Source organism: Zalophus californianus, chromosome 5 (genome assembly GCF_009762305.2).
Source record: "Zalophus californianus isolate mZalCal1 chromosome 5, mZalCal1.pri.v2, whole genome shotgun sequence".
Classification (NCBI taxonomy): Eukaryota; Metazoa; Chordata; class Mammalia; order Carnivora; family Otariidae; genus Zalophus; species Zalophus californianus.
The window spans coordinates 102,088,633-102,101,738 of record NC_045599.1 but is presented as its reverse complement, the minus strand read 5'-3'; positions in this window follow the sequence as shown (position 1 = coordinate 102,101,738).

Below are 13,106 nucleotides of genomic sequence, written 5' to 3'. Positions count from 1 at the left end.
TCCATATACGGATGTGAAATTCAGGATGCTGGTACTCTTTTCTATCTGGAAGAATCGAGGCAAATACAAACCCCTTTCAGAACTCAGTTTCCCCTTTCATATAATAGGGAGGTTGTAACAGATGTTTAAGATCCCTTTCAGGTTGAACACTGTTCAAAATTACACCACAATTTTCTCTTTATGCCTGAGAAGATGATTTTAAAATTTTGCCAATACATAACTCTTTCATAAAACAGGATCATACAATAACTAATTAAATACATAATAAATAAAAAAATAAATAAAAATGCTGTGACAGGGGCACCTGGCTGGCTCAGTCAAAAGGCCAGGTGGCTCTTGATCTTGGGGCCATGAGTTTGAGCCCCGCATTGGGTGTAGAGACAATGTAAATGAATAAAAAAAAATAAAATTGCTGTGACAATAACACTTTCTAACCTAAATATTATACATCTACTTTATTCATTTTAAATGTTTAGTACTCTATAGAACTCCATGCTCTTCTATAATGCACCAAGCTTATTTAGTCACACATGTATGTAAGGGCCTTTCTGTTTCCGGGGGTGGGGGGTTTGTTTGTTTTTGCTTTTACAAGTAAGGTTGCAATATATATATTTAAATTGGACATATTCCTAAGATTTCTAGTATTGCTAACTGGGACAAGATGAAGTAAACATTTTAGTTTATTGACAGTTATTTACTGGTGATTTTCCAACATGTTGCAATGATTTATGTTATCACTGGCAATGTTTGAGACCTCATCAGGCTACTTTGGGCGGCAATGAACAGAAAATGTCAATTTAGTTTATTTGATAAGAAGATCCACTATCTTGCCAAACTCTAAGTTCAGAGGATGAAAGGATAGTCTCCATGTCTCTTTCTTCTCCTGCTCCCCTATCCTTATATAGTTCTCCAAGGTATTGCAAGAAGCTGCAGCTGATCTAGAACAGACACTAGAGGAGCTGCAGGCTTTGTTTGTGTATTCATTTGTCTTTTAGATTACACATGAGTGAAATCATATGGTGTTTGACTTTCTCTGACTTCATTTAGCATAATATCCTCTAGATCTATCCATGTTGTTGCAAATGACAAGATCTCATCCTTTGTTATGACTGCATAATATTCCTCTGTGTGTGTGTGTGTGTGTGTGTGTACACCACATCTTTATCCATTCATATATTAATGGACACTTAGGTTGCTTCCATATCTTGGCTATTGTAAATAATGCTGCAATAAAGATAGGGGTGCATATATCTATTCATATTAGTGTTTTCATTATCTTTGGGCAAATATCCAGTAGTGGAATTATTAGGCCATATGGTATTTCTATTTTTTTAAGATTTTATTTATTTATTTGACAGAAAGATAGCACAAGCAGGGGGAGCGGCAGGCAGAGGGAGAAGCAGGCTCTCTGCTGAGCAGGGAGTCGGACGTGGGGCTTGATCCCAGGACCTGGGATCATGACCTGAGCTGAAGGCAGCTGCTTAACTGACTGGGCCACCCAGGTGCCTTGGTATTTCTATTTTTAATTTTTTGAGGCACCTTCATACTGTGTTTCACACTGACTGGTACCAATTTACATTCCTACCAGCAGTGCACAAGGATTCCTTTTTCTCCACATCCTCATCAACAATTGTTATTTCTTGTCTTCTTGATTGTAGCCACTTTGATAAAAGTATAAGGTGATAGCTCATCGTGGTTGTGATTTGCATTTCCCTGATGATTTGGTGTTGAGTTGTAGAAGTTCTTTATATATTTTAGTATTAACCCCCTTACTGCGTATATCTTTTGCAAATATCTTATCCCATTCAGTAGGTTGCCTTTTTGTTTTGTTGATGGTTTCCTTCACTGTGCAAAAGCTTAGAAATGGACTTCTTGATCTGTTTTTTAAAGAGTGTGCAAATCTGCAGAATTTTACCAGATTTTTTCCTCTTATCTCATTGGCCTGAGTTATGTGAGAAATCCACACTGAAACCAATCACTGGAAATGGATTGGCTCAACAAGGTTCAACCCTGGAATTGCAAGTAGGGTCAGCATATTCTGCAGTGTCTAAGTATTACAAGCAAGAGGGAGGGAAGGGGAGAGAGAGATACTAGGTAGACTTGAAAAGATTCGTGTGTATTGATCCAACAATAGAGGAAGGCCTTCAGAGTGTAAACCTTTCATCAGAACCGGATCTAACTTCCTTTATTCCACTTCACAAATGTTCTCTTTTCCTACTGGTCTTGTTCTCTTTACTTCTGTGTAGGAATTTATCTCAACAATAACCTTTGCCTCTTGTTAATGTCTTTGAGGGGTGATAAATAACCTAAGGCAGTGTGGAGGTAGTTACACAAATAGAGTTTAGGTTTTTCATTGAAGGGGGCACAGTCCACATGTAATGAAACATATAATTTTCAAAAACAAAATAGAATTAAAAACTTTAAAGATTATAAGTGCACTAACCTTTCAGTTATCTGGGCTGAAGATTTAGAATTTAATACCCTATTAAACTGTGTAGTGTCTGATAAGTACCAAAATATTTGACTGAAAGCTTTCGCAAATAAGTATCTTTCTAAAGTATATTTATCTATTTATTTTTAAAGATTTTATTTCAGAGAGAGAGAGAGAGAGCACATGAGTAAGTTGGGGGAGAGGCAGAGGGAAAGGGAGAGAATCTCAAGCAGACTCCCCACTAAGCATGGACCCTCTCACGACCCTGAGATCATGACCTGAGCCAAAATTGAGAGTCTGATGCTTAACTGACTGAGCTACCCAGGCACCCCTCTAAAGTGTATTTATAGAATTTCTGATGACATATATAGAGTACTAAAATATACAGAGCATAAAAAACATGTTGAGATTCAGTTTAATTTTACAATGGCCATTTATTGAATGCATAGTAGATGTGCATGAATTAAATGAGAAATATAAGGATTTCTTTTGACTGGAAGTTTTTCTTCAAGGACCAACTCGAGCCATAATTGAAAGGGTGGAAGAGGGAAGGAAGAAGGGAGACATGGCATGGGTGGCAGAGGATCTGAAAGACTTTCTTCTAATAGCATGGAATAGTGAATGGGGATATAGCCTCTGGTATCAAGAAGATCTAGTTCCCAGACGAAGTTCTGACACTTGCTTTGTAAATGTAATTTAATCTCTTTAAATTTTAGTTTTCTACTTATTTGTGAAAGTGACAAAACACTACTCCCTATTTCAAGGAGTTGTGAAGACGGAAGGAGTTCACACATTAACCAGCTGAGATGGTGCTGGGCACAAGCACTCACTAATTCCTCTTCTGAAGCACCTAAGATAGAGGGTCCATGTCAGTGACCACATCTGTACCTTGTGACCCTGTCCTCTGGTCATAGTTGATTTAACAAAGGCATTTATCTTATACACACCAGTCCAATTTTTCTCCCACTAAGAAATGTGTCTTTTCTAATAGAGGAAAAACAAAGATTAGAAGGTTGTTGGCCTGCTTCTATTGCCCTTTCATTATATTAGGCAGTCACTTAGCATTTCCAGACTTCAAATTATTTTTAGTGAAATGAAGAGGTTTTATTGAATTATCTGTCACTAAGATTCATTCAACAGATAACTGTATGGTTGTATTTGATAACAATACTATATACATTTTATAATTCATTCTCCTTAATTGTGGGGATATTAAGTTCTTAATTCTGCATGTAAGGTAAAAAATAAGAATAATTAAAATAACCTTGAAAATACCAAAATAGTCCATGAAATTCATTTTATTCAACCATAATGTCATGTCAGACTTGGTAGAATGTTCACACGCTTAGTGGCATGTAGGAAATGAAGATAAATAAGGCCATAAAGAATTCATTTACTTCATCATCTGCTTCCTCTTGGGGGTACAGTACAATAGAAGTCGTGGGGAAAAATCACCTGGTCTTTACTTTCTCATTTTTGAGATTTCACTCTCTGGCTCTCAAGTTTGTGCTCACTTTCTCTTATTTGCATTTTCTACCCACTGTGATTACCATTCTTCATGACTTCATAGGTCATTAATTGTCCATATCTTTCTCACAAATCTACACATAGTAAGAGGTGATTGATAAGTGTTTATTGAAACAAAAATCAAATTTAAGAATTTAAATGTTTTATGTTTACAGTGAGATGCTAATGTCTAATGTAAAATTTTGCACATAGCAAATCATGTATAAAAAGTTATATTGTAATATTAGCAGTAAGTGTTCACTATTATGATATTGTTCATTATATGCTTAGTATTATGTTAAGTACTTGATTGGGATTATCTTATTTTACTCCTAATGATCTGTGAAGTAGTTAACACTGTTACCTACCTTTTACAGATGAGAAAACTAAGGCTCAGGAAGGTTAAATAATAGGTACTGAAATATAATTAATACAGAGCTAGTGAATTTTCAGCCTATATCCAATCAATTAATTTTAGAAGCCAAAATATATTCAAAGTATCTACCACCCACTCATCTCTCTCACTCTTTCTCAACTATCAATAATTTTTTAACTTTAGTAAAATCATGTAATTATATACATTTTAACCCTGCTTATTTAGCAAAATGTCGCCAATATTTTCCATGTCACTAAATACTTTAATATAGTCTTAATGAAACATATATATTTCCTTGTTTTTAACATTCTTGTTTTTCATCAAATGTAAATTGTGCTATCTTTATTTTCTTGTTACTTAACCCATGCCTCAATACAAATTAATCTTGAGGTTTTTAAAAAATTCAAGAAGCATGGCATTTTACCCAAGAATTATTCATAAAATAAGTAAAATGTGGCTCTGAATATAATTATGTATTCATTAATTAAGTATACTTAAGAACAAAACAAAGCAAAACAAAAGCAGCCCCTTTAAGTAGCTACATATCACACTGGAGTTTGAATTTTCCGAGAATTTTTCATTCATTTAAAGACTGAAGTGCAAAATCTGAAATAAAATGATAAATGACCAAATGGGTCCTCCCCCAGCATCTGGAGATGACAAGGTTAATATGGTCTAAAGGAAAATGAAAAATGTTTGAAAGCATAGATTTTTATGTTCAGAAAGAACATTTTGTTTTTCATATTTCTTTGCTCATACTAAGAGCTTAATGCTAGCTTAGTTGAACAAATTTGTCTCAAATAGAAATAAAACTTCTAATCACTGCTTACATTGCTATACAAAGTACTTTAAAAAAAAAGTAATAAAAATAAAATACTTGCTTGTCAGTTGGGTAATTACCTGGGTAGAATCAAGATTCCAAGAAAGAAATAAGACTATCTGAAGGGGAGAGTGGGAGGTTGAGAATGTTACCAACACTGTGGTTCAAACCAAGTTGTATCATTAAATTATACTTATAACCACTGAAACTACCTAACTGAATACGCCCACAACTTGCCTTTCAGGAGTAAGCACTCCTTCCTTCTACATCTCCAGTGTCAAATGATAACTGACCTTCTACTAATTTGAAGAGTTAAATAGTGAGACCCAATGAAAAGTAAATTATCCTTTAAGACTGGATAAAATAAACAGGGAAGAATTTCATATATTTCATCATATTCAAGAAGTACTGAAACACAAATATTTTATGGTGACAATCTCCAACTTTGTCTTAAACTATAAACTAAAGTTGTTTTCTTGTGGTTTGGGAGAGGCAGATGAGGTTTTGCAGTTTGAAAATCGGCATTTCCTATCCTGACTCTGTTATTAATTAGCTGGGTAACTTTGGATCAGTCATTAAACCTCTCTGGGCCTAATTCTCTTTTTTGTACGAGGAGAAGCATTGGTTGGATATTTTCAAAAATCAATTTCAGGCTCTACATTATATTCCATGACTTTTTCACTGAGTAACTTGTTAGCGATTAATGCAAATATGGGGAAGGTAATAAAAGTATTAAAGTATCTAATTTTATAAATAGAACATCAATGAACTATAGTAATTTCAAAAAGGTTTAGTTGATATTCTATTCAATATCAAATTCCCACAACCAGCCATATGTAATCTCTTAGAATGTCAACAAATACTCATCTTCTTAAATCATTTTTCCAAAATGTACATACAGTCCCCTGAAAGTGAACACCAGGCTGCCCTCGTAATGAATCTGTATAGGGGTTAAGGACAAAAATCATGGCTTAGTCACCTTTATATTGCCAGCACCTGGTGCAGTGTCTGACACCTTATTATTTTGTTTTGTTTTGTTTTTAGAGAGGGAGAGAGAGGTGAGTGGAGGGGCAGAAGGAGAGGGAGAGAGAGAATCTTAAGCAGGTTCCACACCCAGCGTGGAACCAGATGCTTGGGCTTGATCTCACAACCCTGATATCATGACCTGAGCTGAAATTAAGAGTCAGACACTTAACCAACTGAGCCATCCAGACGTCCCAGTGTCTAACACCTTAGTTGACAATTAAAAGTTCTTGTTAAATGAATGAATGCTTGTATTGATAAATTAACTTGAAAGCATACTGGTTTGCTTAGGTGTCTAGAGAATTAAGTTAGAAAGAATTTTCTATTAGAAAAAGGATTCAAGTGAGTTGGAATAAACTTTGTAAGTAGCTGCTTTACTAATGTGAATTGAGGAGTTAATGTCAAAGGAATTCTCTCTTCTAATTATTGTCATAATGTTGTGTAACCATCACCACCATCATCTCCAAAATACATTTTTTCTTATAAAACTGACACTATACCCATTAAACAATAACTTCCCATTTCCTCCTCACTGTTTCCTCTAGCAACCATTCTGCTTCCCGTCTATATGATTTTGATGACCCTAACTATCTCATATAAGTGGAATCATGCACTTTGTCTTTTTGTGACTGACTTATTTCACTTAGCACTATGTCCTTAAGGTTCATCCATGTCATCACATATGTCAGAATTTCCTTCCTTCTTAAGGTTGAAAAATAGTCATTATAGGCACCACATTTTGCTTATCTATTTATCTACCGATGCACCCTGGCATTGCCTCCACATTTTAGCTATTATGAATTCTTCCCTTCATTTTAGGCCGCAGGGCTGGAGTTCAAGAGAACCAGTCAAAGAGAATGATAGAAGTTCCTTGGTAAATTAGGGGGACAGGGATCTGCATATGACTAAGAATTCTAACCATCTAAAGACAAGAGGCTATGACTAGAGCTTTCTGGTAGCAGAGGAAGAGACTGCGTGCATTGGAAACTTTCTGTACTTTAGAGCTTGGCAACAAATTTGTGTTTTCTATGAGTCAGATATGGCTCCCAAGGAAGAGGGTCGGCTATGGGCTGTCTTGAAAGATTCCACGTAAAGCATTTCTGATCGGTACAGAGACGGAGATCTACCTGGCCATGCACAAGCTGAGGGAATCATCAGCACCATTCAGACGCGTTGTCTATCCCAGAAAACTTTTGGCAGCTCTTTGTGGGGTATCTTTTAGGAACCCTGAAAGGTACTTCATAAGACAGAGACAGTAATTGTGTATCTGAGGCCCTTGCATCAGATTCTAATATACCAATCAAGTGATATCTCCACTTCCACCCCTTGTTAAAAAAAAAAAAGCACAGCCAAAAGGTGTGTACATGTTTGTGTGTGTTTGCTGTGTTTATGTGGGGGTTTCCCTGTTAGGGACAGAGTTAAGGGGAGGTATACCAAGAAAAAGAAGAAATGTGCATTAGTCTCCCCCTGCCCTTTTCAGATTTCTCATCCTGAAGTAAGTCTTCACTGCAGCACCAATGTTCTACATTGGAAAGTGTTTAAGAGATTTATGCTAAGTTGAATTGTACTTGTTGATACCTGGTAAATACCTATTCATTTGTTAGTGGACAGTGCTGGGAAAAGTTGTGCGATGTGCCTGGAATTTCATGTGGAAGGAAGAAGAATGAGTGCATAGAGGGACTTGAAATGAATTTTTGTGAGGAAGATCTTATAAAAACTTATGTCTTAGAGACTGAGTTTAGATACTATGAAACAGAGAGGAGGAGAGGGAAAGGGCTTGCTTTGTGTGCTAAGAGTGAGCATGGTAGAAAGTTAACTGGCTAACCTGTAATCTCCCCAAGGGCACGAAATGTGTGTAAATTAACTTGGTTTAAATGATGCCTAGACAGAGGCCTGGTATGAATGTTGTTAAATACTAGGAAAATACATAATGATAATAAGAGGTAATTATTGAACTTACAATATAGGCCATAGATTGTGTAAATAAATTATTATATATTAATTTATGTAACCCACAAAGCATTATTATTAGACCATATGCAGATTGAGACAAATGTAAAATAAAAAGTCTTTATCAGTTGTGCCCCAGACATGTTAGTAAAATTTCTAATAAGACCTAAAACGTGGATTAATTTTTCTTGCTGACACCTAACTTTTTGACAAAGACAGTAGAAATTTTCACATATTTTCTGTGGCTTTAAAGAAGCCATGTTTTCTTTTAAGTATTAATTTTGAGGTGCTGAACTTAGTTTCCTCAATAAAATAGTCTGATAATTTTAAGCTGAACATTTTTACAGTTTGATAGCTCCATATTGAATATTTTCAGTTTTCACATTTGTTTTCTGCTGATGAAAACTGTGTCAAATAAACTGATGTTTCAGTAATTATTGTACTTATATTTGTGTTTTCTACTACAATTAAATGAAATCATTTAAAAGGTGATTGACCTTTCAACTGAATAACAACAACAAAAAAGGAAATTAAATGCCTTTGAAGAATGCCATAAATTATCACTATCATTTGCTGTCATTTTCATTTGTCCTTATTTTTCCCCTGTGGTTTACAGTCCTCTTGTATGGGGTACTTGATTCTGGAGACAGTGGGGGGTAGGGGAGTTTATACTACAGCTCCAGGCCTGTCTGTCCCACCAGTCCTATCCACTGACATTGTCACACCAAATGACACTTCTGTGACTCCAGAGTCTAAGAGAAAATCCCTGGGAGACACATCATTAACGGTGAGAGACATTAACCTGGGAAAATTCCACTTTACTGTGTCATGATTACCTGGAACATCTGAGAATCATTACAAGGTAATTCACAGCATTGATCAAATTCTTACATTTTGTGCCATGCTAAGTAAATGTTGAGAATGCCTGCAGTTTTCAGACCACAGTTTTGATATAAAAAAAAAAAAGATTATACCCAATGATTTCGAAGGAATGGCCAACATGGCCTTCATCCACTGTTATTGCAAATGTAAACTTCATTTGTTTCTGGAGCATACTTTGTAGGACTCAACTTTGAGATTTTAGTAAATATTCAGTGAGCACATACTATATGCCAAGCCCTTTTCTTAGATGCTGAGGAAAGTGCACTGAAATTAAAGCAAGTAAATGTCCTGTTGTTATGGAGAACTGATGTTTTTACATGATGGCAAGAGCATTCCAAAGAGATGAAGATAGAAGTGGAGATGCCCTTTGAGGCTCAGACTTCAGAACTCACACATCTATACATCCTATTGGACAAAGCAAATTCAAGATCAGTTTAGAGTCAAGTATGGGGAAATAGACTCCACCTGTGAATCTGGCTCATCCAGTACCCTGAGCAGTGAGGTACTTCGAGTTTCCCAGGGGACAGAAGGAGACTGAGATTGAGATAACCAAGCCAATTGTGCAATAACATAGACATCAACCCTGTTAATGTCACGCTGTAATGTATTTGGAGGAACTATAGATACTCCATCCACTCTCCTACCCCTAAAATGCTATTGGAATTATAGGTTACTAAATGTTAGAACTGAAAGGATCCATCTATATCACCTGTATCATCCCTCATTTTATTGATGAGAAAATAAATCCTAAGGAAATGAAGAAATTTTCCTAAAATCACAGAGTTCATGACAAAACCTGACTCTGGACTCTGTTCTTTGTATTATATCATGTTGCCTCTAAAGTTTTATTATAGCTCATGATTAGAGAAGACAATAACTTTCTTTTTTAACCACCATTATGTTACTCAGAAACTGCATACTCATGCTTAAGAGTTCAGTTTTTCTTAAATCACATAGCCTATGTTTAAAATCTGCTCTGCCATGGACTACATAAGTCTGTGGGTTATCTTGGGCAAATAATTTAACCTCCCTAACTTCAACCTTCCCATGTGGAAAATTGCAAGGGAATTGTACCTGCCTTGTAGTTTTTCAAGGAGGATAAAATAATTCCTGTCACACAGCACTGTGCCTGATGCAAATTATGCTTATTGATAAGGATGCTATTTATTTTATCAATAACATTTAATATTAAAGTGAAATTAACATACAGTGAAATGCTTAGATCTTAGTGTAAACTTGGTAAGTTTTATCAGTAGATAAGCCTGTGTTTACTAACCTTCCTAATCAAGATAGAGAATATTGCCTTCATCCCAGAAATCTCTCCTGTGCCTCAACCAGTCAATTTGCATCTATTCTAGGGAAGCTCCATTCTGATTTTAGTCACATAGACTTCTTTTGCTGCCCCTGAAGATCATATAACTGGAATCTTTCATTTATTTATTTTTGGCCTGGCTTCTTTTGCCTAACATAATATTTTTGAAATCCAACTATGTTCTTGAATGCGTACATGTATAAGTATGTATGTATATATATTTATATGTGTGCATGTGAATAAAGTTACTCTTAAGAATATCACTAAATAATGCATTTTTCCATTTTATAAATATGGCATGGAATCTGATTATCCATTCTCCTATTGATGATATTGATGACATTGTTTCAAATCTAATAAATCTACAGACTTCTTGTACAGGGCTTTTGGGGGGGCACATATTTTTATTTTTCTTTGATAAGTACCTTGATGTGGAATCACTTTGTCATATGGCAAGTGAATGTTTAACATCGTAAGAAACTGCCAAAATCTTTTGTAAATGGTTATACCATTTTACAGTCTTATCAGAAAATGTATGAATTTTAGTTGCTCTCTACATTCAAAAAATTTGGTATTGCCAGTTTTGTTAATATGAAGACGTATCATTGTGGTTTCAGTTCATATTGTTTATGAATGCTGACAATGAGAACCTTTCCATGTACTTTTTAGATACACAATTTTTTATCTTAAATGTTTTTTCAAGTATTTTGATGATTTTTATTAGGTTGTTGGCTTTTTCACTAATAAGATGTAGGATTTCTTTATGTATCCTGGATACAAGTTCTTTGCTGGGTATTTTCATTGTTAATATCTTCTTCTTATATGTGACTTGCCTTTTCATTATTTTTAGTAGAATCTTTTGATAAACAGAAATTTTGATTTTTCTGAAGTCCCAATTTATCAATATCATATTTTATGCTTAATTTTTATACATTCTTTAAGAAATTTTTGCTTACCCCAAAGTCATGTAGATAGTGTTTCTTTCTAAAAACTGTAATTTTTAGCTTTTGCATGTATAATGGAATAAAAGACAAAGGTTATTTTTTTTTAAATGCCTACTTTGGGGGTGCCTGGCTGACTCAGTAGAGCATGTGACGCAATTTCAGGGTCATGAGTTCAAGCCCCACATTGAGTGTGGAGCCTACTTAGAAAATAATAATAATAAAGGGGCACCTGGGTGGCTCAGTTGGTTGAGCGACTGCCTTCGGCTCAGGTCATGATCCTGGAGTCCCGGGATCGAGTCCCGCATCGGGCTCCCTGCTCGGCAAGGCGCCTGCTTCTCCCTCTGACCCTCTTTCCCTCTCGTGCTTTCTATCTCTCATTCTCTCTCTCTCTCAAATAAATAAATAAAATCTTTAAAAAAAAAAGAAAATAATAATAATAAAATAAAATTTACCCATCTAGTCCAACATCACTCTTAAAATATTAAGCTGTCCCCTTTGAAATGCCTCACTTTTTTGAAAATCAAATGGATATGTATAGGTAGAACTCATTAATTTATTCTTTTTCTGGCTTCTAAAACCAAAAGCTTAGTTAACTGATTTTAATTTTTCTTCTTTTCTATATATTGACAGTTAACAATTTTCCTCCAAGTCCTCCTTTAGGTCCACAAAACAAATTTTGAGATGTTGTGTTTTTATTTGTTTTGAGGCAACTGTGGTTTCCTCTTTGATCTGTGAATTAGTTAGAAGTATACTGTTCAATTTTCAAAATTTTTGGAACTTTTCTACCTATCATTGATTTCGAACTGAATTCTGTTGTAGTAAGAGAATATACACTGTAAGCTTTCAAAATTTGAAATTTATTGAGGATTATTTTATGAACAGTTAAAGTTTGTACATTTGCTAATTTACTCTGCAATTATTGAGTAAAGTGTTCTGTAAATGAGAAGTCGGAAGACTTACTATTGCCAGCTGTGTGGGATATATCTATTTCTACTGTGAGTTTTTGCTTCATTTCATTTTAAGCTGTATTATCAGGTGTGTAAAATTTTATAAGATTTATGTCCTCTTGATGAACCAATCCTTGTGCATTATAAGAAATAGTGCTTTATCTCTTCTCATACTCCTTTTATTTATATCAATTTTCAGCCAGCATTTTGCTATTTGTATTCTACTTGTCTCATTGTTTTCTTCCCATTCTGTCATTTTCTGCCTTCTTTTTCATTTATTAATTATTTTTTAGTATTTGGTTTTAATTTCTCTAATGATTTTTAGCTATACCTTTCTATATTATTTCCAGTGGTGCTTTAAGGATTGCCATATTCATTTTTAATTTATCAAAGTCTATTTACAGTTGCTATTATGTCACTTCATGAAATAGAAGAAACTTGGAACAGTATAATTTACTTAACCCCAGCTTTGGCATACTTGTGCTACTATGCATTATGTGTTATAAACTCCAAAATGAGCTGTTATAATATTTGCATTTAGAAGTCAGATCTCTTTTAAAGGGAATACAATAAAATATGTTTTTTTTTTCTCAAATATTAACCATCTTCAATGTTCTCCATTTGTATAGATCTGGATTTCCATATGGTATCACTTTCCCTCAGCCTGAACAATTTATTATTTCTATCTCAGCTCCGCTGGGATGGAGGGTTTTCCTGGAATGTGGGACTTCCCATGCTAACACCAGGCAAGTTCATGGCAAATAGGGAAAAATTGGTCATCCTTTAACTGCCCTCAGTGGAAAAGCCACATACGTAATCTTAGATCTCTTCCAATTCATTTTCATCTTTCTGTGGCCAAATGTTCAACACTTTCTGCTTGTTTGGGGTAGCTTTCTAGTACTTTATACAACTGTT